The sequence below is a fragment of the Macrotis lagotis genome, chromosome 6 (genome assembly GCF_037893015.1).
Source record: "Macrotis lagotis isolate mMagLag1 chromosome 6, bilby.v1.9.chrom.fasta, whole genome shotgun sequence".
Classification (NCBI taxonomy): domain Eukaryota; kingdom Metazoa; phylum Chordata; class Mammalia; order Peramelemorphia; family Peramelidae; genus Macrotis; species Macrotis lagotis.
Window position 1 is genome coordinate 190467900 of NC_133663.1, and position 16384 is coordinate 190484283.

The window sequence follows — 16384 nt, forward strand, 5'->3', positions numbered from 1 at the left end:
TCCAACTTTTCCTATGACAAGGCCATTGGGTTACACTCTTACAGGAGTCTCAGTTTTCTTTTGAGGTTCTTTTTGTTGACTGGATACAATGAGATTCCTCCTTATATCAGTGTTGGGGGTGAACATCTACCATCATGAAGCCCACATCTTGTATCATAAGTAGTTGTGTCATCCTGGGGAAATTTCTTCTTCTGGACATACTCTGCGCCTATGGAATAAGACTCCCTGGTATAGCCCTCATTAAAATTGTCTTTTTTTTTTAAGGTTTTTGCAAGGCAAATGGGGTTAAGTGGCTTGCCCAAGGCCACACAGCTAGGTAATTATTAAGTGTCTGAGACTGGATTTGAACCCAGGTACTCCTGACTCCAAGGCCGTTGCTTCATCCACTACGCCACCTAGCTGCCCCCTAGATTGTCTTCTTTAGCTTCACATCCTTATCAGTCAAAATGAATTCCCCAATAGCCAGATCCAACATAAAGCAATTGACTCCACATAGAGGGCATACTCAGTAAGCCACTAGATTCCTTTCAGATCGCAAAGCAATCTTTTCAGTTGAGAATTTTTTCTGGGGAATGACAGTAGTCATCTACATAGTTCCAATTTTTTCAAGGCAGTTTATGTTAGAAGAATCATCCAGAGAATCAAAAGAGACCATATATTTATCCCTTTCTCTGGTTCTATTGTGAAGGCATTTTTATCTTCTGATACAAAATAATATGTGGCAAAGGATGCCTTTAGCAGGTTAATAAGCAAGTTATTGGAGAGAACATTCATTCAGCTTCCTGACTTGGTCACAAGTGACATTTGTTGAGCCAGCAATCCCACAGACATTGGCTATGCCTGTTCTCTGAAAGGCAGAGGAGATGATTCTGACAGAATTGCAGAGGCAGGAAAGCAATTAGGTCATTTCACTGGTGCCTTTGATTTTTCTACTCTCCTCTATATTCAAACAGATCAGGATGTCAAAAGGCATCAAAGAAATACTTGTCAATCATAACTGGGTGGGGAAGGGTTGCTGTCCCTAAGGCAGGAGGTGAAGTGGCTGAGGTACGGTGTCTGAGCTGATCTCTATGTGGGTGAGTGTGGGTGAGTGTGGGAGAGCCTCCAGGCTATAAGTCCCAGGGCTCTGGTCAGCCTTCAGTTCATTCTCTTATTGACAGTCTTCATCAGGAGCTCATCCCATAGCATCTGCATCAGGTTAAGTCTTGTTATCCTCATCTATATTCTCACCATCATTTGGTCTTTTTTTCCTTTTCTATCTCCATGTAGATGAATAATTTCTAGACTCTAGTACTGTTCTAAACTCTTTCTTTCAATCTAATCTATTACATTTGGATACAGTATGCTCTCCTATTGTTATATTGCTGTCATGAATTTTATTCATTCATTCTCTATGAATCTCTATTTTACTTTATTTGATTCCTATAAAGCTCATTTATGTATAAACTCAAGGAATCAAAGAGTTAGAGCTACAAGAAATTTTAGAAGCTTAGTCTGGCACATTTATTGTACATATGAAGCAACTGAGGCTGAGAGGTTAACTGAGTTAGTTAAGGTCACAAAGAAATAAGAGACTGAGGCAGGATTTAAACATAAGTTTTCTTGACCCCAAGGACAGGTCTCCAAGGAAGCATCTGACATCAGAATCTATGGGTTTTATCTGCCCTATGGAATACTTCCATGCCATTTAAGGGTGTCATTGTCCCCTTTGAATTATTGAGCTTTCAATGCTATTCCTCTTATTTATTATCTCTAATTTAGCATTTGTATCTATGTAATTTTCCTGTCTCTAACAAACTTTTAATCAGATTAGTCAGTCAGTGATAAAATATATTTTTCCTACTCCTTGTTAGCTATATTCCACACTGGGCCCAGGCCCCTTTATTTCTGTATCTTGTGCTATGTTCCAGAGCACCAAATTACATTCTCAGAAATCATCTTTTTAGCCAGCTGTTCACTTTACATGCCCTGCTTGCTTTCTCTTCCAATGTCCTTATTTTTAGTCTGAAACAGTGTTGAAAATATTGACTTTTCTTATACTACTTTCATCTTCCTTCTCAATTCTACATACAACTTATATATTCTTTACAAATTCTTTTTGGCAATATCATTTATTTCCACATGGTTCAGCATAAATCAATAAAAACCATCACTGATCTGGGAATGATCTCTCTCACATTCTGAATGTAGAGCTTGGACGGTTGATATACTTGCCAATTAATAGCTAGTATTTATATAGTACTTGAAATTTTACAAATCACTTTTCAAATATTTCTTTCTATCCTCTTTTTTTAGGTTTTTTTTTTTTGCAAGGCAAACAGGGTTAAGTGGCTTGCCCAAGGTCACACAGCTAGGTAATTATTAAGTGTCTGAGACCAGATTTGAACCCAGGTACTCCTGACTCCAGGACCGGTGCTTTATCCACTACGCCACCTAGCTGCTCCTTTCTATCCTCTTAATAATTGGATATGGATGCTCTTATTATCCCCATTTTAGAAATGAGTTAATTAGGGGCAACTGGGGATGCAGGAGAGAGCACCGGCCCTGGAGTCAGGAGGACCTGAGTTCAAATGTGACCTTAAACACTTAATAATTGCCTAGCTGTGTGATCTTGGAAAAGTCACTTAACTCCAATGCCTTGCAAAAATTAAAAATAAAAAAGAAGTGAGTTAATTGAAGAAGAAAGGAGGTACGTATTTGAAATCAAATTTACATTCAAGTCTTCCTGACTCCAGATCCAATCTTCTGTTCACTGAATCACCTAACTGCCTCCATATGTGTTCTTTGTAGGAAATCTTCCACTCAATAGGAAGTCACCTACCACTAGGATAAATTTCTTCTTGCTGGGACCCTCAATAGATACCTTTGTTCTTGGTGGCAGCTTTAGGCAGAACTGAAGAAGTGGATGGAATCTGTAGAGAAGTAATTACAAGAGATAGTAATTACAAGAAGGGCCTACCATGTCATGGTCCATTGGATTATTAAGAGTCAGACATGACTGAAAAACTGAACAACAGAAAATGGAGTTTGATATAAAGAAAAACTTCCTTAAAACAAAGGGGTGGTTTCTCCTTACTTCAGATCTTTAGACAAAAGCCTGATTGTTCACCTGTCCATAGAAATATAGAGAGTAGATGACTCTTCTAGTCCCTTCCCTAGATCTTGTGAATTGGTATATCTTCCTTCTCCTTTCTTGTAACATGAAAAATTGAAATCCCCTGGGGAAAAACAAAAGAACAACCAAAAAATTCGGAGGACCTTCTCTTCCTCCTCTTTTGGTTGCTCTTTTGTCTTTTTAATTCTCTTAGCCATCTTGTTTCTAATTTGGATCTTTTTCCTTGGTCTTTTCTTCTTAATATATTTTGTGTATCTTTTCCTCTATTCCTCCATCCTGTTAGGGAATGATTCAACCTATTTACAAATATGGAGAATAGAAAGACTTTTCTTAAGATTTATGCTATCCTCCACCAGGGAGATCAATATTCATTTTCTGAAGACATATTTACTCAGACAGAATCACAAACTTAGACAGGAACATCAGTTTTCTATTTAAGTGGATCTTTGATCTCACTTTTCTCCTGAGAAGATTGCAACCCATTTATGCTTTTTAAATGTTATTCAGTCTTAGTCTTTCCCTTTCATTAATCCTTTGGAAGATCTGTCCTAAATGTTGAAATTTTTTATGTTTCTTTTTGACATTTCTTGGATACTAATGTAGCTCTTAGGGTAATGGTTATATGCTACACTTTATCCTAATAACAAGTCTTTCCCTAAATTTGACCACTACCTGTCTTTTTCCCTTCTCTATATTTTCCTCTCCATATACATCTAAGTCCTTTCTATTCTTCTAGACTCAGCTGAAATGCCCCTACATCCGTTCATCTTACTCGATCTTTCCAGCAAGACTTGATATTCCTTTGACTTCCTATATACTCTTTCTTGTGTGCCTCTTTTTTTTTTTCACAGTGTACAGAGTGCTAGGCCTGGGGTCCAGTAGATTGATCTTCTTGAATTCAAATCTGGATTCAGACACATAGTAGCTATGAGACCCTGGGCAAGTACTGTTTGCCTCAGTTTACTCATATGTAAATTGAACTAGAGAAGGAAATGATAAACCTCTCCAGCATCTTTGCCAAGAAAGCTCCAAATGGGTCTAAAATGTTAGACATGACTGAAAATGGCAACAAAAATAATAGTTATTACTTTAAATTATATTTAGGACTTCCTAATTTAGGGACAGATATTTTAATTATCATAGTATCTTATGCATAGAGGAATTTGATAAAAATTTAACAGATGAATAAAACTTAGTTGCAAAGGTCGAGTTCAAAAATAATCTAAAACTCAGTAAACTCAAGTATGTCATATACAGTGTCAACATTAAGAATGTGAATCTGATAGAAGGGCAAAGACTATTTTGTAGTCTCCACATTTTCTCTCATAAATACTATAAAGATTTGAGCATAATTGGAATTAGATCTGAAAAAAATCTCAGATATTATTACCTAAATCAATGGTTTTCGAATTTCTTGTTCTTAGAATCTCTTTGCATTCTGTTGACCTCTAAAATAGCTTTTGTTTATGTGGATTGGATTTTTTAACATTTCCTTATTCAGGATTAGAATGTTTTAGACTAGTTTTACCTTAAAGACCCTTTCAGAAGATCAGGGATTACCAGAGGTCCTCGGACCACAATTTGAGAACTGTTATAATCTCGACAAACCCTCTTAGCTTGCAAATAAGGAAATTGAAGCTTAGAAATATGAAATGACTTTTCATAAATCATTCATGTAGATTTTATTAAACCAAAATTCTAACACATCTTTTGCCTATAAATCTAGTGCTCCTTAAATTACTCCATGATAATAGTTATACAGTCATGCTCATAAGAATAAAAGGATTAGAGTTATACAGATAATCATGACATACATTTAATCCTTCCCTTTTGGTAAGGAGAGATATAAATTCTAAGTATGCAAGTATCGTCATAAACTTATATGCCATCACACACATTTATAAATTGATTTGTAGAAGATACTAAGAAATGCCACTACTCTTCCTCCTCTTCTTCTTCTTCCTACTACACTAAAAAGTAAGAAGGAAGGAGTGGTTTGAGTGAAGTTCACCACAAGAAGATAGTGGGTGACAATGATGCAGAGGAAATGATGTAGAGAATTGTGAACTAGCAGAAACAAAATCTTTCAAATGTGTGGAGGTCCCTACTCTTGAGATTCTGTCTCCCTTGGACACTATTAATTGTATCCTATCTCCCCTTGACCCTGGTATATCTTATCCTCCATTTCCACCTCGACTTAACTTTGGCCTAGACACTAGTGGACAGAAAATGATGTTTTAGAATTGGACCTGCAGTACCTTGAGACAGGAATGACCAGCGCATAGATTGCCATTGGAAGTTACCTGACTCTGAGGTGAAAGTCCATACCCCAAGCACCACTTCTGTCCAGACTACAATGGAGGGGTATTTAATAGGAAAAAGCTGCCCCTTCAAGTTCTCTTGCTTCTTCCAGCCTCCCATCCAGAAGGATGGACCTTCCTCTGGCTCTTCATTAAACCATGTGGAACTCCATGGGCTTCACCATGTGACCTGGTTAACCCAAGCCTCATGGCTACCTGCTTTCCTCTCTCTCTCTCTCTCTCTCTCTCTCTCTCTCTCTCTCTCTCTCTCTCTCTCTCTCTCTCTCTCTCTCTCTCCCCCCCAGCCACCCCTGCCATATGACCTGCCAAATCCAAATCCACGTGGTTTTTCCTTAAGCTCTTCTTAACTTTACTTAACATTTTCTCTTTTTTTTCTTATTTTAGATATTTTTTTCCAAGGCAATGGGGGTAAGTGACTTGCCCCAGGCCACATGGCTAGGTAATTATTAAGTGTCTGAGGTTGGATTTGAACTCAGGTATTCCTGACTCCAGGGCAGGTGCTCTATCCACTGTGCCACCTAGACTCCCCCTACCATTTTCTTATGTGTTTTAACTTCTTTTAATACATTTTTGTTTTATTTCCACCCTTGCTTTCCCGAGTCTGAATAATGATTCCTCATAGGCAGAAGAGAACTCAAGCAGACAGTGGCTACATAATGGCAAGCCAGTCAGGATACTCTGCTCAGACTTGGGAAACTGAATGACTTGGAAAACTGAATCAAATTCCATAGGTGAGAAGCACACTTTTTTTTTTTTAGATCCAAGATTTTTTGAAAAGTAGGAAAATTATTGGGCCTCTAGCCCTCCTTCTGTGTTTCCCTTTTTCCAGAAGATTGAAAAAGGTTGATTTTTGTGGGGAATCAGGTAAACTAATTCCATGTGGTGTTTTGTAGTAGCCCTGGTATGGTCCTGCTTTGTTTTTAGGCTGACTGGGAAAAAAAGCAGTTCTGAGGTGTGCTTGGTTTATACCCCACTGTGGAGTGTGGGTTGCTATGGAAGGATGTTTAGTATATGTCCTATTAACATGTTTGCCTACCTATAAATTGATGGAGAATTAAATATGGGGAAAATTCGTACCACTACTCCTCCCCCCAAGCTGTGCAGCTGTGTGCTTGCTCCTTGAAAGGAAGTAGATTTGACAAATGCAAAACCTGAGCTTCTGGAAATTATCTTTGGATGGAACTCTTTTCTCTTTGAAATGCTCTTTCTCATTCTCTGTGGCCCCCACCCTCTGCAGGGGGAGAGTGGAGGGAGAAGGGAAATCTTCCCTGGGACTAGGAAATTCAGATTTCATCTTTTAATTAAGCCTGTGCTAATAACTAATATCTCTGTAATAGTGTAACTGGATTTGAACTTCATAAAGATACTTAAGATTGCATTCAAATTTAATTGGTTGGCTACTTCAAAATCTTAATGTGTGTATATATATATATATATATATATATATATATATACATTTATATATATGGTTCCTCAAGAAATTCTGATTAATTCTAAAAGTTATTTTTTGACTGGTCTTAATTGGTATATTCAAAAACATATAAATATATGTGTCTATATGTGTATTTAAACATCAATGGAATATTTTCACATGTCTCCATTGACCTGGAAAGGTGGGAAAATCTTTCTATATTCTGAGATCTGGTTCTGGCCAGGGTATCAATCTCACTTTGATAAATTTGAAATCTTTATACAAAAGGGTTGTTTCTGCTGTTTGTATGTAACGTGTGTGTAATTCAAATATGAAATAGTTAACAATTACCTGAGTTAAACGTTACTCTTTTTAGTTTGGGTTTTGAATTTAATTGCTTGAAAGGGCCTAATTTTAAGTAATTGATGAAGTGGGGATCTGAATCTATCCCCTTATACTATTTGAAAATTTGTAAGTGGTTAAGTTTGTGAATTGATCTCAGCTGTGAGCTAAGTTTTTGTTAACCTAATATTGATTGAAGGCTGTATTCAACTTAGGCTAATTGTAGACTTCCTGCCCTCAAGAGGCTTTGAAAAGAGGGCTGAAGGCCCTGATAGAAAAAGGTCACCACCTTGTTATTTAAAAAAAAAGAGAGAAAAACTATCTGAGAGCTAAATGAGAGTTAGTCAGTTTTGAAAGTTTTGTAACAAGTCTTGAGAATTTATGTGTTATTAAGGAAAATATAATTGGGATAAATTGTATATCAAGGAAGTTGGGAATACTGAATCATATAATTTACTGATTTCTTTTGGAAAAGAGAAATATTGTACTAAATTTTGTAATCAATATTTGTTTTCATGCTAAATCAATATTGGTAATTGTCAACAATCTCACAAGGTCTTTTGTTGGTAAAGGAAGAAAGTTTGTAATCTTTGTCTCATCATCTAGCATCTCACATATTTATGGAAGGAAATATATATATATATATATATATATTTACCAGTTATGTGGTATTCTTTTAACTTTAAAGAAATTATATTAACAGTATTTGGTTCTCTTGTGAACATGTAAGCTATTTTAATAATGTAATGCTAAAGCCTGGAATTAACTTGTGATTGCTTTGAAGGGGTGGTAAGGGAAATATCACAGATTATGACCCTTCTGTGGATTCATGCATTATAACTCATTTTGTTAATTGACTTGAATGCCTGGTTGTTTTTACTATTGTTTAATTGTATTAGAATCAATAACATATGTTAGAAATTTAAAGTTACCTAAGATGTTCTAATGGTTTTAAAGAATTCTAAAAGTAATAATTTGTATCTTTGAAGATGGCTAGTAGCTAAAAGTTTATGTGTAGAAGTTTCTAGCTATATATATGTAAACTGGGACTAAACTGTGGTTATTTGCTTCGAGGGAAAAGCATTTATGTAACATGAGGAAGATGAAATAATGATAATGATTTGAGAGTTCTCTGTGGCAATCTCTAGCCAATTATGTGAAAAGTATGGAGATGATGGACAACCTCCTAGCCAGAAGGAGATGTTCAGTTATTTTAAACATAGTTAATAACTAAATGGGTTCATTGCAAAAAGTTGATTTTATTAAATATATGTATATGCATTAGGATTATTGTTTTTACATCTCAAAATCTATTTATTGTATTTTATTTACAGCACTGTCCTTAGCTACATGAGCAACAATTGGCACAGTCTTGTTTCTCCTTAATGCTCAAGCCACCTGAAGCTCTGTTTATAGGTAATTGCTATATTACAACCTGTTGATAATTGATCTGCCTGACATCGAGTATGATAAAATAGAAAGACAATATGCCAATGAAGCCATTTAGTCCTATGGAGTCTGATGTTAAATGCTGCAGATGGAGTAAGTGACCTTTGAAAGAACGACCCTAGCTTCAACTGGGGTAGGATTCTCTTAAAAGTTCTCTTACCTGGTTCATTGAAAAGAACTGTCAGTATGACTTCAGAAGCAAACATGTCCTTGTGTCCCTCCTTGCTCTGTAATAGCATGATCATTCCAGGTGCATCATAATTAAGTATGATAGTGAACTGGTGGATCAGGATAATGCCTATTGGCATATTTAACGACTTTAAAGGAGAGATCCATTCTTCAACTAGAATTTTTGTACATTCTAAACATGGCCAAAGCTAAAATAGAAATTTTTGTTGCAAATTACTTTTTTGGACATGTGCAGTTTTTTTTTTTTTTTTTTTTTTTTTTTTTAGGTAATGGGGTTAAGTGGCATGCCTAAGACCACACAACTAGGTAATTATTAAGTGTCTGAGGCTGGATTTGAACTCAGATACTCCTGACTCCAGGGCTGGTGCTCTATCCACTGCACTACTTAGCCACCCCCAATGTGCAGTTTTTAAAATGCCTTTTCAGTACATTTGTTTATATTATTTTTGAACTTTTGTTTACAACTTATGTGGTATCCATCAACAAATCTATGTTTTATTGGAACCCATGTTCTTATAAAAGCTATTTTGATACTGGCTTAGGATCATAAAGTATAATTCTTGCCCCTCATAAACCTTCTAGTTTTTTCCTAATTATTGGACCTCTGTTAAATAGCTTTTTCTGTTACAATATCTCTGGTTTTTGCTTGTTCAATTTTTTTCTCCTTGTGTTTTGTTTCTCTAGCTGTTTATCTCTGAGACCAGCCTGTGTAGGATGCCAACTAGCTGTGCCAGCCAATCATTCTCTGGACCCTGCCTCAGTGAAGTCCTTGCTGTAATACATTCATCTCCAAATGGACTCTGAAAGGCCCAGAAGAATCTGAGCCTCGAATAATTTTGAAGGGGGGAATGATGCAGAGGAAATGATGTAGAAAACTGAACTGGCAGAAACAAAAATCTTTCAGATGTGTGGAGGTTCCTACTCTTGAGATTCTGCCTCCCTTGGACACTGTTGATTGTATCCTGTCTCTCCTTGACCCCTTGTATCTTATCCTCCATTTCCACCTTGACTTAATTTTGGCCTGGACACTTGGCAGATAGGAAATGACATGTTAGAATTGGACCTCAAGTACCTTGAGAAAGGAAGGACCAGCACATAAATTACCTTTGGAAGTTACCTGACTCCAAGGTGAAAGACCACACCCCAACACCACCTCTGTCCAGACTACAATGGAGAGGTATTTAACAGGAGAACCTGACCCTTCAAGTTCTATAGAGAGATGAGGAAATAGTTGTAAATGGGGAGTAATATCAGTGTGCACCCCCAATTGTCTCATATGAGTAGCACATAGATGATGATTCTGGGGTACAGTGGGATAAGTACTCTTGCAAAAGGCTTACTCAGGATCCAAGGGCTTAAACTTATGTAGATTCTTTAGAAAAGAAGATGGTAAGACCAATGTAGGAGTGGAAAGCAATCAAGACAATAGGAAAGGTATGGGTCAGAAGAATGAAGGATGAGGTACAGGAAACCAGGAAGTTAATTCTTTTTTATTTTCAAGGCAAGGAGGTTAAGTGACTTGCCTGAAGTCACACAGCTAAGTAAGTCTTAAGGGACTGAGATCAGATTTGAATTCAGGTTCTCTTGACTCCCGGGATATACTGCACCACCGAAGTGTCCCCCAGAATTTAATTCTATTTCTGTACCCATTGAGATCTGCCAATTGAACTTAGATTGCTCTAACAATCTAAAAAACACAAGATAGCCTCAAATGTAGGATATACTCTAAAAATGAAATCTCTTTTAAAAGGAAAAAATGTATATGCATGCAATAAAGTCTGAAAATTTGCATATAATATGCACATGTATTTACTATAAAAATGAATTGCATTTTAATTCAATAAAGATATTTTATACCTTTTTGTCATCACTGCTTTCTTTTTCTTCATTGTCTTATATTAAAATTTAATGTAAAATCTGAAAAAAATTGGCATTCTACATTCACAGCACCTATGCATGCGGTAAGTAAGATATTCTTGTTGAATTGAATTATCTGGAGTGAAACTGAATTAAGATCATAATGATTGGTGGTATTCTCATTCTATATGAGTCAGATTTTGGAAGAAGATAATTCAGCCTATATTTCTATCAGTATAGTACATGATGCTTTCTTTTTCTCAACATCTTTCTCCCCCCTCCAGACTGCTTTAAAACTTTCATAAATGACTAGTTACTTTTTAAAAAAATATTTCAGTTTCTGAAATGTTCACTTTTGGCCAATTCCCATTTTTAAAAAGCAATTGTAAAGTCTCTGGAGGCTCAAAACCAGCAGTAATTAGATACTGTGTCATGCAATATACTGATTCAAACACAGAAGTTTTACTTACCAAAGAATGATAATGCTGTTATTGTCTTGATTTTTGTCTAAATACATTGTTCGCCCTAATTATAAATGAGAGTAAAAATAAACAGAAGCAAATGGCTTGGGGTTGGTTTTTCTTTTCTTTTTTTTTTTTTGATTGTTTCTGCTGTTATCATTTAACTCTATTTTCAATACATCAAACAGGGTTTGTCCAACTGCTGCAAAATACAACAGAAGCTAATTATATAATTAATAATGCTCACAACTTGGCAATAGAACAACCATATGCCATTTGAAAGGACCTCTTATCTCCAAGACTGAGTGTTCCAGCCTTAAGAGCCTCAGACAATGATTGCCATAAGATTATAGTAATACCCACCCCCTCTGGAGGAAAAAAAAATCTTTTGGGGACTTGCTACAACTCTGAAAAGCAATACCCTGCACCCATCTTTTGTACCCACTTCCTTAGAGATAATAGTCTGAGGTCACAATGAAACTCTGCTCTCCTGTTCCATTGATTGGCGGCAATTTCTGAGACAAGCTTTCCAAGTAAGAACCGCCTCTCGGCTTTCCCTGAAAACCCTCAATTCATCTAACCACATTCTTCTCTGACACTTTTCTTCTGCCTGTTCCTAAATCAGCGCAATGGGTGATAATTAATGGCTGATGGCTACACAAAAGCCCAGTCCATGGGAGAATTTGTCTGAAACTATTGTTTTTGATGTGACTGCAGACCAAATTAGAGTCAGGCTTAGAAACTATTAGAAGCCTGCTAAGGGAAAGAATGGATTAGGCCACAGCAAAATTATCCTGTTCTCACAGATAAAGCACCATGAGTCAGGAAAGTTGACTTTGCCATTAATTCCTGGACCAACCCAAGGTGAATTACTATTTGGCCGACTCCTTTCTCTCAATACACACTGGCAATTACTGTTTTCACCTCTCCACATGTATGCTTATTGCACATTCATTCTCCTGGTCTCTAAGGCTCCTAGAGGGGCTTTAGAACTTTACCAGCCACACTTTGGGATGCCCTAGAAACGTTTTGTTGACTCACTGATTGATGATGTTGTTGTAAAACCCTAGCTTATAAATTAGAGAGGATAATTCCCATTGTCCCATGCTTTTCAAACCTCAGTCAAAACAAATAAACAACAAAGAGTACACAACTCATTTTTTCTGTTTCTTAAGAGGTATCAAATTTGACACTCTGTACTCCATTTGCCATTAAATTACATTGCTGGAAGGTTCTAGACAAGCATAACTTGTTTTTTACTTTTATTCCAATTGCATTTATCTTCTCATCTTTAGCTGTTCTCTCTAAAGGATTTGGTGATAAAGAGCTAATCAATGCTCTCTGAAGCATCTACCATTCTGTGTTTTAAGAAATTCCCATGATTTTGACTATGATATTATGTATACAAAGAAAAGTAGTTATATTGTATCAAGATATAAATATATATATATATATATATATAGGATCAATTAAAAAATTTGAAGTGATAAATATAGTTGTAAGATGCTAAAGGACTGAGATGTAAAGTATCTTACTAAGGGGAAAAATTCTTAGAAGTTAAAAATAAATAAAAGAAATGACCAAAAGAATATCAACATATGCCTTATATGACTACTTTTAACTATACAAAACCTTTATGAGCATCATTTATACAGGAGGCATTCGCAATGACTATTGATAGGCAATAAGTAGGTTTGTATAAATGATATTCAACATGGGACCACATATTTGCCCTTTTATAAGTAACTAGAAGATTTAGAGAATCTAAAATTTCATTGTGCTTACTATCAATTAAAGAAAAAAAAATTTGAATTTAATTAAAGAAAACATTTCTTCTTCTTTTTGCAAGGCAATAGGTTTGAGGGACTTGCCCAAGGTCACACAGCTAGGTAATTAGTAAGTCTGGATTTGAACTCAGGTACTACTGACTCCAGGGCCTTGCTCTATTCACTGCACCACCTAGCTGTCCCAAAAAACATTTCTTTTACAAGTTCTCTTACAAAGAAATTTGTCCCATTCTTAGTACAAAATTATGCAGGAATTCTTAAAAAAAACAGCATAAATAATCTGGTTTAGTGGCTCTTTGCTAATAAACATTAGGTGAGACCTAAAAAGGGTTGGTATAACTATTGGGTCTATACCCTGAAGAGAATATGAAAAAAGTAAAAAACATCACTTGTACAAAAATATTCATAGAAGCCCTGTTTGTGGTGGCAAAGAATTGGAAATCAAGTAAATGTCTTTCAGTTGGGGAATGGCTTAACAAACTGTGGTATATGTATGTGATGGAACACTATTGTTCTATTAGAAACCAGGAGGGATAGGAATTCAGGGAAGCCTGGAAGGATTTGCATGAACTTATGCTGAGCAAGATGAGTAGAACCAGAAGAACATTGGACACCCTAACAGCAATATGGGGTGATGATCAACCCTAATGGACTTGCTCATAACAATCAGGCACAATTTTGGGATATCTTTGATGGAGAATAACATTTATATCCAGAGTAAAGAATTATGGAGTTTGACTGTTACCTTTAATTAAAAAAAAAACAACCTGTCTTCTTATACTTTATATTTTTTCCTTAAGGATATAATTTCTCTCTCATCACATTCAACTTGGATCAATGTATACCATGGAACCAATGGAATACTAACAGACTGCCCTCTGTGGAGGGTGTGTGTGGGGGAAGCAAGATTAGGGGAAAAACTGTAAAATTCAAAATAAATAAATATATATTTTTAAAAGGGTGGGTATAACTTCCAGAGGTATTCACTACTATGATCAAGATATAGTCTAGGATCCAGATCAAGATGTTTCTAGGTATTTCTATTTTTGGATAGCTTTGTCTTAATCACCTTAAGACCCAAGATATTGCTGGGTCTGTGACTAAAAGGGTTTGTTTTAAATCTGCAGATGAAAGAGCAAATTGATTAAGAATACTGGCCAGAGGGGCACATCGGCCCTGGAGTCAGGAGTACCTGGGTTCAAATCCAGTCTCAGACAATAATTACCTAGCTGTGTAGCCTTGGGCAAGCCACTTAACCCCATTTGCCTTGCAAAAAAAAAAAAAAAAACCTAAAAGGAAAAAAAGAATACTGCCCAGATTTCAACATGCATTGAATGAACACCATAGAGATTTTCCAACAATAAAATGAGCCTAGAGTAGAAAAGACGATAGGGGCATGAATTGGTTTGTGGAAATTGCAAAATTTCTCACATCAAGGCCTAACTTTTCAATACAGGTTTCCTGGTGTTGCAGTATTTCGGGAGAATTTAGTTCAATCTCTGCCTCTAAAAACTAAAGCTAGGCATTGCAAATGGGACAACAGAAAGGTTCATGGGGATGAGTACAGGTTGTGATATATAAACCCTTAAAGAAAACTAAGAATAATGGTTGTCATTGATAAATCAAATGACAGAAAAAGATGGCTTTTGTCACACCTGTTGGGGAGCAACATTCATATGGCTTTAAGGCTAATTGTTTGGAGACTCTTGACATCTTATGGAAAGGGTCTTATGATCTTGATATAGCACAAGAGTATGATAGAAGCCAGGTACTCTGATGACTCTAACCCTAATTATAATGCTTATGAATTGTGTGGTCCTATACAAATCAGTTTCATTACTTATATAATGAAGGGGTAGACTGGAGGGAGGGATGATGGACAGCTATCTAGAGTACTTCACTATTCCCTTTTCCATGTTGAGAGAAAGAAAAGGAGGCTTCTGGAACATTGGAAGGACTCTGGTAGTGAACCTTTGGGAAGATGTGGATGAATGTTACAAAGGATGAGCTTATGTGGATAGGTTTTGATCAGGATCATTACAGTTAATTCCTGAATCAATGAGCTTCAAAATCCATTTTAGAATTTTAACATTCTGTGTATTTTGGGACGATATGGTAAAATGAGGAGTTTCCAGAAATAAGAAGATACAGTACAGTAGATAAATCAGGGACCATTAAGCTGTATAGGGAAAAAAAATGAGTTTACACACTATTTAATCTCTTGTCATAGTAAGCCTGGAGATATTGCCTTATGCCGAAGAACTGGAATCCTAAGGGAAGCTTACATGGTATAAGCAATCAATATATTTCATTATTCTTTATTTTTTTAGGTTTGTTTTTTTTTGGGGGGGGCAAGGCAAAGGAGTTAAGTGACTTGCCCAAGGTTACACAGCTAGGTAATTAGTAAATGTCTGAGGCTGGATTTTAACTCAGGACATCCTGACTCCAGGGCCTGTGCTCTCTTTACTGCTCTACCTAGCTGCCCCCTTTTTTGTTTATTTGTTTGTTTATTTATTTGTTTGTTTAGGATATTTTGCATTATTCTTTTAAGGGCATCCCCTGCTAATGTTTTTTATTGTTCAGTCATTTTCAGTGATGTCCAACTCTTTGTGACCTTATTTGGCATTTTCTTGGCCAAGATACTGGGGTGGTTTGTCATTTCCTTCTCTAGCTTATTTACAGATGAAGAAACTGAGGCAGTCTTAAATGACTAGCCCAGGGTCACATATCTTGTAAGTGTCTGAGGCTGGCTTTGAACTCAGGTATTTCTGTTTCCAGACCCTGTGCTATACCTAGTGAGCCACTTAACTGATGCTTAGTAGAAGTCTAGGCCAGGGAAACCTTGGGGTATATAAGTATAGCCTATTAATTATGAAGGTTTACATGTCTTTCCAGACCTGACCTCTTGGTCATTTTCCCCTTTATTAAATACTGTCCCGTCCATCTTACAGATCCCTGTAGTTGACCCATTTCTTTCCTGAATTGATATTTCTGATATGATGAGAGTCAGTATGGATTCCTCAGAATCAGAAATCCTAGGTTTCAAATCCTTGACTCTGTCACTTACTTGGTGTGTGATTATGGGAAAATTAGTTGATCTCTTTGGGTCTCCGTTTTCTCATCTGTAAACCTTATGGATCTTTGGCTCTGTTTCTGCCTCCAGTGCTAAACATCTTTCCTAAAAGTTGGCAGTTAGTTCCATGTGATTGCAGATTAAACCCTAATACTGCACAACTGGTACAGTATCTCCTTCCTACACAAATCTGACTTATACAAAAGGTATTTTTATGCTTTGCTTTATATCTCCATTGTCTTTTACCCTCTTCTTTTCAAATTTATACAAATTTTTATTTGATAGATGAAATCTTCTTTATTCACTTTACTATATTACCTCTTGCCATATCAGAGAGATCAGGTCAGGAAGGAAATAGAGACCAAGGATTTAGAATAAT

General features: G+C 36.3%; 1 pseudogene; it reads right to left on the reverse strand.

Moving 5' to 3' along the window:
* Nucleotides 1-406: 406 nt before the first annotated feature.
* LOC141492299 (fructose-1,6-bisphosphatase 1 pseudogene) lies at nt 407-973 on the reverse strand (annotated as a pseudogene).
* Between the last annotated feature and the right edge of the window lie 15411 nt (nt 974-16384).